Below are 12,931 nucleotides of genomic sequence, written 5' to 3' on the forward strand. Positions count from 1 at the left end.
CCAGCTCCCATGCTTCGGGGGTCTCTTTTGGTCCATAAATAATCACCGTAAATTTTCAGCCCATTCCGAGAACTTCTATTTCTGCACAAAAACGACACCACGGTAGTTCTCCTGAAAACAGCGTTAGTCCGGGATAGTTCTTATAAAATCATACCAAGACCATATAAAATTGTTGCAAACATGGCATGAATACTTCATAAATTATAGATACATTGGAGACGTATCAATGATCGGCCCAAACAAAAGATACAACATAGCGCAAAACCACCCTAGCAAAGGATGACCTGAACCGAAGCGATGTCCCATATCTCATAATCATTCACAGTGCATGACACGAGCAACCAAGACGACGTGTTCATGAAGGGAAACGACATCGTGATGTCACCGCCATCGATTCGAGAACCAGACCTGGGGTTTCCCCCGGCTCACGAAGTTGGCACGAAGAAAGACCATGGCAGCGCCTGCAGCAAGGGGATGTCACTCACATGTGTCGTCCGTGCCAGCATCGGCAAGCCGAGCAGGCATTTCTCCCCGGCCTATGTCCGAACAATCCCAAAGCCGTTGCACAGGACCTGCGTCCGCCGCCGAGGGGTGGCAACGAGCGCCACGAGATGCATAAGCATTGGACCTGGCGATGGAGAGGCGAAGAAGGGGTGTCGGTCGTGGTTGGGGAGGCGATGACAAGGTGTAGAGAGCCAGCACACGGGATGTGAGGGCACCCAAAGAGTCAGGGAGCCAGGACCTGGACGGACGATGCCGGAGCCGCCAAGACACCGGCGAGCCAAGATAGCTGGAAAGGACACAACTTTTTTAGCACCGGAGTTGAAGCCGCTACGGGAGAACGCTAATGAGACATGGACGCCGGAGAACGCAGGTCCACGCCCACCGAGACTAGAGTAGCGACGACAGCATCCACTGTGTGCACGACACGTCGTCGGAGCCCGCAAGATTTGCGCCACCACCTAGCATAATGGTTGTAGGCCCGGATCAGGCCCACCTGCAGCCCCATCACACGGACTAGCGGGTGCACTAAAGCAGCGGCTAGGGCGCACAACAACGGCCAGCGCCTCATGGAACAGCGGCAAGACGCGCCGACGCACGCGGGAGCACTCCGTCGTGGCCCCCAAGGCCAGGACAGCCGCCCGAAATCGCGCATGTAGCCAGGAGGGCAGGAGGAGGGAGGCGCCGCCACGGAAGGGTTGGCTGGAGATGGCACAACGGCATACCAGGAGGAACGTCGAAAGACGCCGGGTTGGAGCTCGCCCGCACCCAAGGCCCCCACGCCGCAACGCCACAACGAGACAGGAGCGCCCCGCCGCCACCTTCCCTGGGCACACGCGAGCTTCGCCGGCGTCCCCTCCGACGGCGGCGACGCGGGGGGGGGGGGGGGGGGGGGCTGGGTCTTGGAGCGGCGGCGGCGGTGCGGCTTAGGGTTGGATCTTGTGCTACTCGTTTGAGATTTAAACAAGTCTTGGTCAAGTGAGATAAGATGTAAGAAAGAAAAAAATAAAAGAAAAATTTGCACCGATCTTAATGTAATATCTTACGAATATAGCAATTACTGAGACATAACTAGGTCTAAGTCGGATGAGATTTAGTAAAATTGCAAGACGAATTATTTAGTCAACTGACAATAGCATTTGTGTTGCGAAATTAAACTGACTTGTTAACACAAACACCTAGATTAATTGGTAAACAAATGAAATACAATTTCTTTTTGCGCAAATGCATTTTTTTAAGCCTACAGGCTGCTCAAATTTGGACGACGATGCCTTATTTTCCAGTCCCATTCCCGTCCGTCTATACACCGGGGCTCCATGTCAGAAACAGAGGGGTCGTTGACATATGGCCCACGAACAGCTCCCACCGGAGCCTGTGCCTCAGGCGTCGTGCTCCTCCCCAACGCACCCGCGCGGCCCGAAACGACGTAGGCCGGCGGCGTCGGCACAGGGAGCGTAATCGAGCGGCTGTTGAGCATGACGACGACCGCCGCCATGCCTGGCCGGAGGTGCGCGTCCTCCTGGACGCAGAGCAGTCCCACGTGGACGCACCGCAACATCTCCGACGGCTGGAGCCCGTCGGCCGAGCAGCCGTCGAGCAACCCCGACACGCTCCCACGGCTCCAATGCCTCCAGACCTGTACACGCAGCGGCATAATTAGCCAGTTACATTGACTGATCCGTCATGAGCAAGGTCACACCCGTACCGTGGTCAGAAGATCTTCGCCATTAGTTCCCGGATATTGGCTGAAATTGTTGCGGCGACCCGCGATGATCTCCAGTACAAGGACGCCGTAGCTGTACACGTCCGACTTGGCCGAGAAGATGCCGTGCAGGGCGTACTCCGGCGCCATGTAGCCACTGCATTTCAAGACGTACACCACATGCATTGTTAGCCAGCTCGGTTCACGTACACCACCATGAATTACTTATTGCAGTTCGATCGGTATAACGAACTCACTAGGTTCCGGCGATGTGGCTGGTGTTCCCGAAGCTGGCGTCCACGCTGAACAGCTTGGCGAGGCCGAAGTCGGAGATCTTGGGAGTCATGTCGGGGTCTAGCAGGATGTTGCTCGCCTTGAGGTCCCGGTGAATGATGGTCAGCCTTGAATCTTCGTGGAGGTAAAGAAGACCTCGCCCGATCCCCTGCATGATCCTGTACCTCTGTTCCCACGTAAGCTCCTGCCGCCTCGCAGGATCTGCACGCCCGCACGGCCGCACATGTGAAATCCCATTTTAAGTATCTACTACCTCCGAGGAAGTAGTATGTTTCACGGTTTCAGTACGTAAACACGTAAAGTTAGTACAAAGTTGAGTCATCTATTTTGAAACAGAGGTAGTATGTTACTCGTACGTATGCGATGACTGGAAACTGAATGTCACTTAATTGCATATATATAACTGTTTGGAAATCTGAAGAATTAGGTACCAACCGAATATAATCTTGTCGAGGCTTTTGTTGCAGAGGTACTCGTAAACGAGGAGCTTCTCGTCCTCCTGGATGCAGCAGCCGAGCAAGCGGACAAGATTCTTGTATTTAAGTTTCGCCACAAGCACAACCTCGTTCTTCAGCTCCACTTGCCCTTGCTGGGAGGTTTTTGACAACCTCTTCACCGCGATATCCTGCCCATCCTGCATTGTGCCCTGAAGCACACCAGGTCGATTGTTAAGCTCAGGAACGGAAAATTATTTGCTCATGTTCCAAGTTCAGTGTTACTACTTTGTAGACTGGCCCAAACCCGCCTTCCCCGAGCTTATTTTCTTCAGAGAAATTGTCGGTGGCAGCTCTTAGAGTGCTCAGATCGTACAGCAGAGACTCTGAGGTTCCCATGTCTGTTCCATCCTCACTGTCTGCTCACAAAGACAAACAATAGATGATAATTAAGCCTGGCTGGAGATGGCTTCATTCATTCATTGGAGGGAGGATGTGTTTCAAATCGTGCGAGCCGTTAGGGGCGACTCTGGGCGACGCGGGCGGCGTCCTCGCTCACCCCGGCGATCTTGGTGCGGTTGAGGCGTGGGTGCAGGTGCGGCGGGGCCCCAATGGCGTCCCGGCGTGCCCTGCCCCAGTGCGCCTCCCTGGGTCGGGGCGTTCGGCCTGCGGTGGCCGGTTCCGGGCCTTGGCGGAGGATGCGTCCGATGAGGAGGATGGGATCACCTCACCGCGTTTGGCTCCTCCTTCGGAGGGGGCGACGCTGGACGATTTCGTTTTGACGACGGCGCAAGGCGGTGCCTGTCGGGGAGACCGTCGTCGTCGCTTTGCTCCGGGCGGTGGTGGTTCACGGGCGACGGCGGTGCGCTGCTGGAGTCCTTCGTCGCCCTTGGATCCGGCCGCGCGGGGGTCCCGCCTGGCGGCCCCGGTGTCTCCTCCGCGTTCTGCTCTCGCAGCGGCTCCGGCAGCGCCTGAGGAGTGGCCCGCACTCCCTGCCTTGCCCTCGCCGGCGTCGTTGGCGGCGGAGGCGGAGCGGGTGGCAGAGACGGCCGACGCGCTAGGGTTGGCAATGACGTGCGTCTCCCATCCTTTGGCCCTGGTGGCGGCCATTGGGCCTGGGTCGGCCCCGCCCCGTCCTGAGGCCCTCGTGCCTCCTGGCGTGGGGCCCTCGGCGGCTGCGGAGGGGCTTTTGGGATCCTGCGATGGGCCCGGCCCAGTCAGTCCCCGTGCCGCTCAGCCTGCCCCGGGAGGGGCCCATGAGCCCGGTATGCGGCGCCATTTATGGTTGCGCAGGGGACTCCGCAACCCCTCACTAGGGTTTCCGGCTCGTCCCAGTGAGGTGCGGCGCCGCCGTCTCTCCGCCAGATCTCTCTCCCCCATCCCTCCTCCTCCCCTTCTCACCCTGTCCTTCGCCGAGGTCACGGTCATGGGCGATAGGCGCGCGGACAAGCGGCCGATGGAGCCTCCGATCTCCGAGGAGGAGCGGCGGCGTGAGAAGGCCCTGCGGGAGCAGGCAAAGCGCGGCCAGAGGGCCAAGGCGGCGGGGCGTGTTGACGGCGTCGGCAGTTTCGAGCATGGTCAAGACGGTGGTTTCGGCCGTGGCTACGGTGGCTACCAAGGTCAAGGCTCTGGATCTGGATCCCACGGGCGCGAGGGGGATTGGGGTCCTCCTCCACCTTGGTGGGGTCAGCAAGAGAGGAAGAAGAAGCGCAAGCAAGGGGCGCGGAGGCGCGAGCTGGAGCGTAAGCCGCAGGAGCACCCCCTTTGCGGCGGGGGCCATGGGGATCCGTTGGCCAAAAAGCTGCCGGCGTCGGCTGTCCCGTTAGCGGTGGCCTTGCCAGAGGCGCCACGGGGGTCGGCGGACGAGCCCATTCCGGTTGAGGAAGAGGGCGGGGAGTCCTTCAAGTGCGGCCGCACCGGGCATTTTCAGGCCAAGTGCACCTCCCCCCCCCCCTCTGCGTGATCTGCAAGCAGGAGGGCCATGCCTCGGCTTATAGCCCATCGAGGGGCAAGCAGATGCACCTCCAGATCATGGGCAGTGCTATTCCCGGCGAAAGGTTCTTTTTCTTGGAATTCGAAGAAGAAGAGGTGGCGGAGGGTGAGGACCTTAAGGTTGCTAATGGAGCCATCCAGTCAGCGGAGCCAGGGAGGCTCTCGCTGCGTACGCTCAAGCAGGAGCTGAAGCACATGGTGGTTGGCGACTGGGACTGGCAGATTGCGCAGGTCGGTGACAATGACTTCGCGGTGGTTTTCCCTTCTGCGGATCTGCTGCATATGGCCAAATCAAGTGGTAAGCTCTTCCTCTCCATCAATGACATTACGGTGCTGGTGCATGACTCGATCCATGAGACGGTTGTGCCCCTCTCCATGCTGGAGGTGTGGCTCCGCCTTCATGGCATTCCCAAGAAGCACCGTCGTGTTGATCGTCTGATGGAGGGGCTCAAGATGCTGGGAAGACCTATCATGGTGGATGAGCTCTCCCTCATCCGGGTGGGACCGGTGAGGATGAAGTTTGGATGCAAAGCCTCTGACAAGATGAACGGTTTCGTGCAAGTTTGGTTTAACCATGAGGGATTCGATATCAAGGTTGAGGTGGAGAGGCTCCCGAAGCGCCCTGGAGACGGGCCAGCGGCGTCTGGCTCTGGCAACGCACCCTCCCACCCGGGCGACAAGAGTGCTGGCCCGCCTGGTTCGGGGACCAGGGGGACGGCTGGGCAGCAGCAGACTGATCCCGGGGCCCAGGGAGGGCAGAACATTGGCAGCGGTGGCCGTTCTATGGATGTGGACATGGCCTGCCATGAGGATGAGCCTGAGGACAGTATGTCGGACACGTCGATCAACACGGAGACTTGGAATCAACTGGGCATCAAAGAGCTAGCGCTCGACGCGGGGAAGGAGGGCGCGGAGCCTGGGTCGCTTGCGATTTCGGACACGGCTGGGAGCAGTCCGCCTCCGTCCCGCGCTCTGGTGGGGGTTTTCAATCAGGTTGGTACGTCGGCGCTGCCTGCCGCTGGTCGTGATGTTTCTGCGGTTGCCCCGGCCTCCCCCAGTCTGCTGGGCTCTGACACGGGCGTGGTGCTCAATGAACCTTCCATTCGCACCCCGCTGTCAAGCCGCCGCAGCTCGGGGGGCTCCGGGCGGGCACCCAAGAAGACGGCCGGGCGGAAGCCATCGGCCAACCAAGCTGTGATGTCCCTCCCTTCGCCTGTGGCGCCGACGTGCGTGGATCTGCAGGCTGCGCTGGGTGCTGCGGGCGCGTCGACCAAGGCAATGCGCTCCCGGGCCACCCCGGTCTCTCAACGTGCTCCAAGTGCTCGAGCCAAGGCGGCGCCGGGTGACCTGTCTTCCCTGGAGAGTGCGCAGCTCTGCCTGGCGGACAAGAATCTTGAGACTTCAGGTAACCCCCTCCCTCCTTTAAGATTCTGAACGCGTTTACAGATCCGCAACTTGTTTCTATCCCAGACGACAGCGGTTTTGCGATAGGTGCGGAGCGTGGTGAGCTTGTTTCCCTTATTCGCGCTCGCGAGGATGCCCAAGCGGCTCTGGCTGAAGCAGCTGCAGTGGCCAAGGCCAGGGAGGCCAACGCCACGACGCTGTCAGTCCCTGGATCTTCAGGGATTGTGGCCAACTCCATCCCGTTAGTCTTGTCGGAGGGGGCTGCTGAAACCAGGGAGGTTGACGCAGCGCCCCGGCTAAAAAACGTGTGGCAAAACCGGTGACCTCCAGAGGGGTTCGCCTCCGCAATCGTATTATTTGATGCGATACTTATTCTGGAACATTCGGGGTTGCGGGCACTCGGGTCGCCGCACGCAACTTAAAGAGTATATTGCTCGGGAAAGGATTGACGTAGTGGTGCTTCAAGAAACGATCAAAGCTGATTTTTCTTAACGAGACCTTGCGGCATACGACCCCCTTCATCGTTTCGTGTGGGGCTGGGTTCCCTCCTGTGGCCATTCGGGCGGTCTTCTTATGGGATGTAATTCTGATGTGTGTGATGTTGTAAGTTGGGACGTGGGCTCGTTTTTCGTTTCTATTACGATCAAGCATAGGGTTTCTATGGCTTCCTGGGTGATTGTTTGTGTTTACGGCCCGGCAGACCACTCGCGCGCGGTAGATTTCTTGGGTGAAATCCAAGACTTGGTCGGGGCCAAGCAAGCCGCTAATATCCCCATCGTTCTTGGGGGCGATTTTAACCTTATCCGCTCGGGAGCGGATAAAAACAACACCAACATTGACTGGCCTAGAGTTTCTCTCTTTAACAATGCCATTGTGGCTTGTGCATTGCGGGAAATTGCTAGGACAGGTGCTAGATATACGTGGACTAACAAGCAACTTGCTCGGGTGCGCAACGTTCTTGACCGAGTGTTTGTTACGGCAGATTGGGAAGTGATCTTCCCCATGTGTACGTTGGTCGCTGAAACGCGCATCGGATCGGACCATGTGCCGCTGATCTTGGCCTCTGGGAGGATAGGATCAAGCGAAGCCCACGCTTCTACTTTGAAACTGGGTGGTTCGAGGTAGAGGGTTTCGGCCCCATGCTCATTGCGCGCTGGGAGCAAGCAAGGGCTGTGGCTGGTCGCTCCAGGGGTCCTCTAGACACTTGGGTTTCGGCGGCCAGTGCGCTGCGTGGTTTCCTCCGAGGGTGGGGTGCAAATCACGGGAGTGAAGCTAAACGCACAAGGGAAGCTATTATTGAGGAAATTAAAGCCCTAGACGTGCAAGCTGACTCCAGAATCTTTTCGGAAGCGGAGTGGGCTAACCGTTACGCCCTCGAAATACAAGTGCTTGCCATCCTCAGGGAAGTGGAGGAATATTGGCGCCGTAGGGGCGGCGTCAAGTGGATTACTAAGGGTGATGCGAATACGGGTTATTTTCATGCCTTCGCCAACGGTCGCAAACGGAAGTGCTCGATCTTGAGATTGCAGTCTGAGCACGGGCTGCTGGTCAGTCAAGCCGAGATTTCGGCCCATATCTATGGCTTCTTCCTTAACCTGTTGGGAACAGCGGAGGAGAAGTCCCTGCGCCTTCATGCTGACTTCTGGGGGGAAGAGTCACGAGTGTCGCAAGCTGAGAACGATGCCTTGGCCTTGTCCTTTTCCACGGGGTAGATTGACGAAGCGCTTGGCTCGATGAAGATTGATACTGCACCTGGGCCGGATGGTTGGCCGATGGCTTTCTTTCGCCGCTTTTGGCCTACGCTCAAGGACATTTTCTACGATATTATTAACGGCTTTGTGCTAGGTACGGTAGACATCTCGCGCCTTAACTTCGGTGTCATCAGCCTCATCCCAAAAGTTAAAGGGGTCGATTCTATCAAGCAATACCATCCCATTACTCTTATTAACGTGCCGTTCAAAATTTGCTCCAAGGCCTACATGACGAGACTTGCCCCAATCGCGCAGCGCGTGATTGATCATAGCTAGTCGGGCTTCCTCAAAGGCCGCAACATTCTCGAAGGACCGGTAGTATTACAAGATATTGTCCACGAGCTTAAACGCACGCGGCAGCCAGCCGTGCTCCTTAAGCTTGACTTCGAGAAAGCCTACGACCGAGTGAACTGGGAGTTCATTCGCGAGGTACTGATTCGGAAGGGATTCGAGTCAGGTTTTGTGCACCGTATCATGCAAATAGTCTTGGGGGGCCAGACTAAGGTGTCGATCAACGGAGAAGTTGGGAACTTCTTCCGCAACAAACGAGGTCTCAGGCAGGGAGATCCTTCCTCGCCTTTGATCTTTAACTTTGTTGCGGACGCCCTTTCGGCCATGGTGAACAAGGCTAAGGGCACCGGCCACATTCGTGGTGTGGTGCCTCACCTCATCCCGGAGGGATCACACACCTCCAATATGCGGACGACACTCTGTTGCTCTTCGAGCCTGATGACCATAGTGTAGCCTCGATTAAGCTCATCCTCCTCGCTTTCGAGATCATCTCAGGCCTGAAGATCAACTTTCTAAAGAGTGAGGTGATAGCCATTGGGATGGACTCTCCCCTTGCCACCCGTATTGCCAACCTGCTCAACTGCAAGCTAGGGAGCTTCCCAATTAAGTACTTGGGTCTCCCCATCTCGGATAAACACATTTCGATTCTAGAGTGAGAACCTTTGTACGGCAAGGTGGCGAACTGGGTTAGCCCTTGGCACTGCAGGTTTCTATCTTCAGCTGCCAGGCTGATTTTGACAAACACTAGTCTGTCCTCTTTACCCATGTTTACTATGGGCATGTTCTTGCTGGCCGACGGGGTTCACGCCAAGCTCGACACTCCTCGTTCCAAGTTCTTTTGGGAAGGAACTGGGACAAAAAAGAAATACCACCTGATCAAGTGGGCGGCGTTGTGCCGCCCCAAGAAATTTGGTGGCCTAGGGATCCTAAACACCAAACTCATGAATGTTGCGCTCCTCACCAAGTGGATTTGGAAACTTTCCCAGAACAAACAAGGGCTTTGGGAGGATATCCTACGTGCTAAATACTTTCCTGATGGGAATTTCCTCACCTCTAAGGCTAAGGGATCGCCTTTTTGGAACGTGATCCAGGCTGTTATGCTTGCCTTCACCTTAGGAGCCAAGTTCTGCGTTAATAATGGCACCTCCACGAGGTTCTGGCTCGACCATTGGCTCGGTGCGGAACCTCTTTGGCGCAGCCATTCTGTCATCTACCAATTAGCCACTAACGTTGACATTCTTGTGGCCGATGCGCTTAGAACAAATCCTCCCGCCATTTCTTTCAAAAGAACACTCCTCGTCCACGAATGGGCATGTTGGGACGGGCTCCTAACTGCTTTGGATGGGGTGGTTCTTTGCTCCGAGGCCGACACGGTCTCGTGGTCCGTTTCGAGCTCCGGGAAGTTTACAGTTCAGTCTTTATACAACAAGCTGACTGAGGGACCGACCCTGGACATAGCTAGGGGGGCTAGGAAAGCGTCTATTCCACTGAAGATCAAAGTTTTTCTTTGGCAAATGTTTCATGACCGCCTCCCCTCCTCTAACAACATCGCTATAAGGCACGGCCCTTCTGATGGGACTTGTGCGCTGTGTGGGGCGCACGAAGATGCTAACCACATCTTCTTCAAATGCCACCTTGCCCGATTTGCTTGGAGCGCCGTTCGCGAGGCGTTTGCGCAGAATTGGAACCCGCAATCAGCTTTGGACCTTCGTGGGATCCTTCTCGCTCATAGGGGTGGTTTTGCGCGGGTTCTATGGAGATGCGTAGGGGCGCTGTGCTGGGCCTTATGGACCACTCGAAATAAGATGACTATTGAACACAAGTGTCCTACTCACCCTGCTGACATTATCTTCAAATGTCACTTGTTTCTCCATACATGGACACCGTTGGGGAAACGGCGTGATGCAGACCGGATGACGGAGGCCATGGAGCGGATCCGCATGATTCAGATTGAAGCCCATCACTAGGATCCTGCTAGCTGTGTTATTTTGGACTGGTTGCTTGGGAGCTGTAGTTTCTTCTCTATCTTTATCAGGCTCAGGCTGGTTGCATGTACCGTACTTTGGCTACGGCCTTTCTATTCTCTTATGCTGTAGTACTGCGTTGAACTTGTTGGATGCTGCCTGTTGGTGGGCTTTATTAATTTAAAGCCGGATGCTCCCTGTGTCTTCGTTCTAAAAAAAATTTAAGGCTGGCTGCTCTTCTTATTTGGAGAGTTTTTTGCTATATAATCGACCAAGAAGCACTCACCGGAGTTGGATATCTGCACATGTTCGTGTGGTTACTTGTTCTTCCTTTTGCAGAGGTACAAAGCAACCGTCAACAGTACCAACAGCACGACAGCAACAGGAATGGAGACGAACAGAGCTATCTTGGCCGTGGCGTCGTCGTTTCCTGCACCCACAACAAAGATTCGTCGTCACCACTCTCAGTCACGGGAAATTCAGAATAGTTCAGTCGCTGTCTGAACTTTCAACCCGCCACTTTTATCACCAAAAGCAATGTCTAATCAAAGACGCAAGATTGACACGACAATTTCAAAACAAGAAAGCTGTATGGCCTCAAGTGTCAGCCAGCTAGAAACGCGTGAGCGTACCGACAACAAAGTTGACGGGGACATTGACTCACCGGCGCGTCCTGTAGGGCCGGACTGATCGCTGCCGTTTACTGCTGGAGGCGGCGGTGGCAGCGGGGACATCGCCGCCTCGGCGGCCTGGGCGTTGTAGAAACGGTACAACTCGTACCGGATGGAGCAGCTCCGGGTGTCGACCCGTCCTCCCTCCCTCCCGTCGCAAAATTTCGGGATATACGAGACGGCTACGGAGAGGCAGCGGTTGCAGTCGTCGCCGGCGAGGTCGCGCGTGCACTGGGACATGCCGTAGATCTTCGTGAAGGGCGTCAAGTCGACTGTGTCGGCCGCGAACAGTCGCGGGGACGACGCCGCCCTACTGCTGAGGTTGTTCATCAGCGCGCCCAGCTGCATCTTGAACAGCTCGGGCTGCGTCGCGTTGTCTCGGTTGCATAAGTGGGGCTGCCACGACATGTCGGCGACGCCGAAGAAGCTCACGTTCGAGTGGCGCAGGAGGCAGGTGTAGTAGGAGAGCGTGGACTTTTTCTGGCTGGGGCACTTGGTGGCCACGTCCCGCACAGAGGCGTTGAGGCACGCGCGGCACTCGGATGCGCTCACGTCGGCGCGGCACTGTGCTAGCCCGTACGCCTCGTCGGGCGCTACGCCGGTGGCTTTTTCAGCGAATCCGGACGCGGCCGACGCGGAGGCGGGGAGGAAGGAGAGGAGGGCGTCGAGGTTGGCCTCGAAGACGCCGCCGCGGGTGTAGTTTGCGTCGCCCGGGCAGTCGGTGGACCAGGGGTCCGCGGCGGCAATGGCTGCGCCGATAAGGAGGAGGAGATAGTACAGGGGTCTCAGGCTACGCATGGCTCGTGGGGAGGGCACCATTGTTGGCTTCGTGTCAACTGCCAAAGGGAAGAAGGCAATTTGCAAGTTGGTGCATGGGACTGGAAGAGAAGATGCATGGCATATGGAGAGATGTCAAAAGGACTCTGCATTGCATTGGGGAGAGTAAATTGCTCAAAGCCACCACATTTGTGGCTAGGGTACTGCAAAACTACCGCTTTTGCCAAAAATCACAAAAAACCACCAACTCTGAGGCAAGTGAGTAACAAATCACACCGATTCACAGATTAGCTCGCACAAACAGCAAAACTGACTAGTGGGACCTACTTGTCGGTCCAACATGGCATGTCTATGTGTACACTTTGCTGAGGTGGAACGTGGGTCCCACATGTCATCCACCCACCTCCTTTTCCCTCTCTTCTTCTTCCCCATCCTCTTCCTTCCCCGTCCTCCTCAGGTGCAGCCATGGAGCTCCAGCGGAAGCGGCGGGCTGCGGTGGTGCATCTCACGTACGGCCATGGCTCTGGTGCTCCCGCTGGGGCACGCGCACTCGGCCCGGCCTTCACTCGCTGGGACACGGGCAGCCGACCCGGCCTTCTCCCGTTGGGCGAGCGCGTTGATGGGAGGCGGCTGGAGGAAAGGGAGGAGCCGCCGTGAGGGCCTGACGGCGGATCCCGGTGGCTATAGCCGGATCTCGGCTGTGGGCACCGGGACCACCCCGTGCGTGCGCGGGATCCAGACGACAGGAACAAATTGGGCGGCGTCGCGGCAGGACTACCTCTGGCAGCTCGGGCTCCGGGCACGTGCGCCGCCGGCATGGCTACCTCGACGGGAGGGACACTCGCCGGAGCTGGAGCGACGCTGCTCGCCAGCTCGGGCTCCGGGCACAGCTCGCCGAGCTCGTGCGCCGCTGGCATGGCTACCTCGACAGGAGGAGCGCTCGCCGGAGCTGAAGCGGCGCTGCTCACCGTTGACCTCGCATGCCTACCTGGTCGGGAACCAGGAGTCGGGGCTGTCACCGTCGGGGCAGGGCCGGAGTCAAAGGGGGAGAGAGGGAGGGGAAGAGAGATGTAAGAGGCGTGGGGCTGCCATGTGGGACCCTTGGCCACATCAGCATATTGTCCATGTAGATATGCCAAGTGGTCCCGAC

At 57.1% G+C, this 12,931-nt stretch overlaps 1 pseudogene; it reads right to left on the reverse strand.

Annotated features, from left to right (window-relative positions):
- Positions 1-1,741: 1,741 nt before the first annotated feature.
- On the reverse strand, positions 1,742-12,698 carry LOC109753149 (cysteine-rich receptor-like protein kinase 15; annotated as a pseudogene).
- Positions 12,699-12,931: the final 233 nt, after the last annotated feature.

This window comes from Aegilops tauschii, chromosome 1 (genome assembly GCF_002575655.3).
Source record: "Aegilops tauschii subsp. strangulata cultivar AL8/78 chromosome 1, Aet v6.0, whole genome shotgun sequence".
NCBI lineage: Eukaryota > Viridiplantae > Streptophyta > Magnoliopsida > Poales > Poaceae > Aegilops > Aegilops tauschii.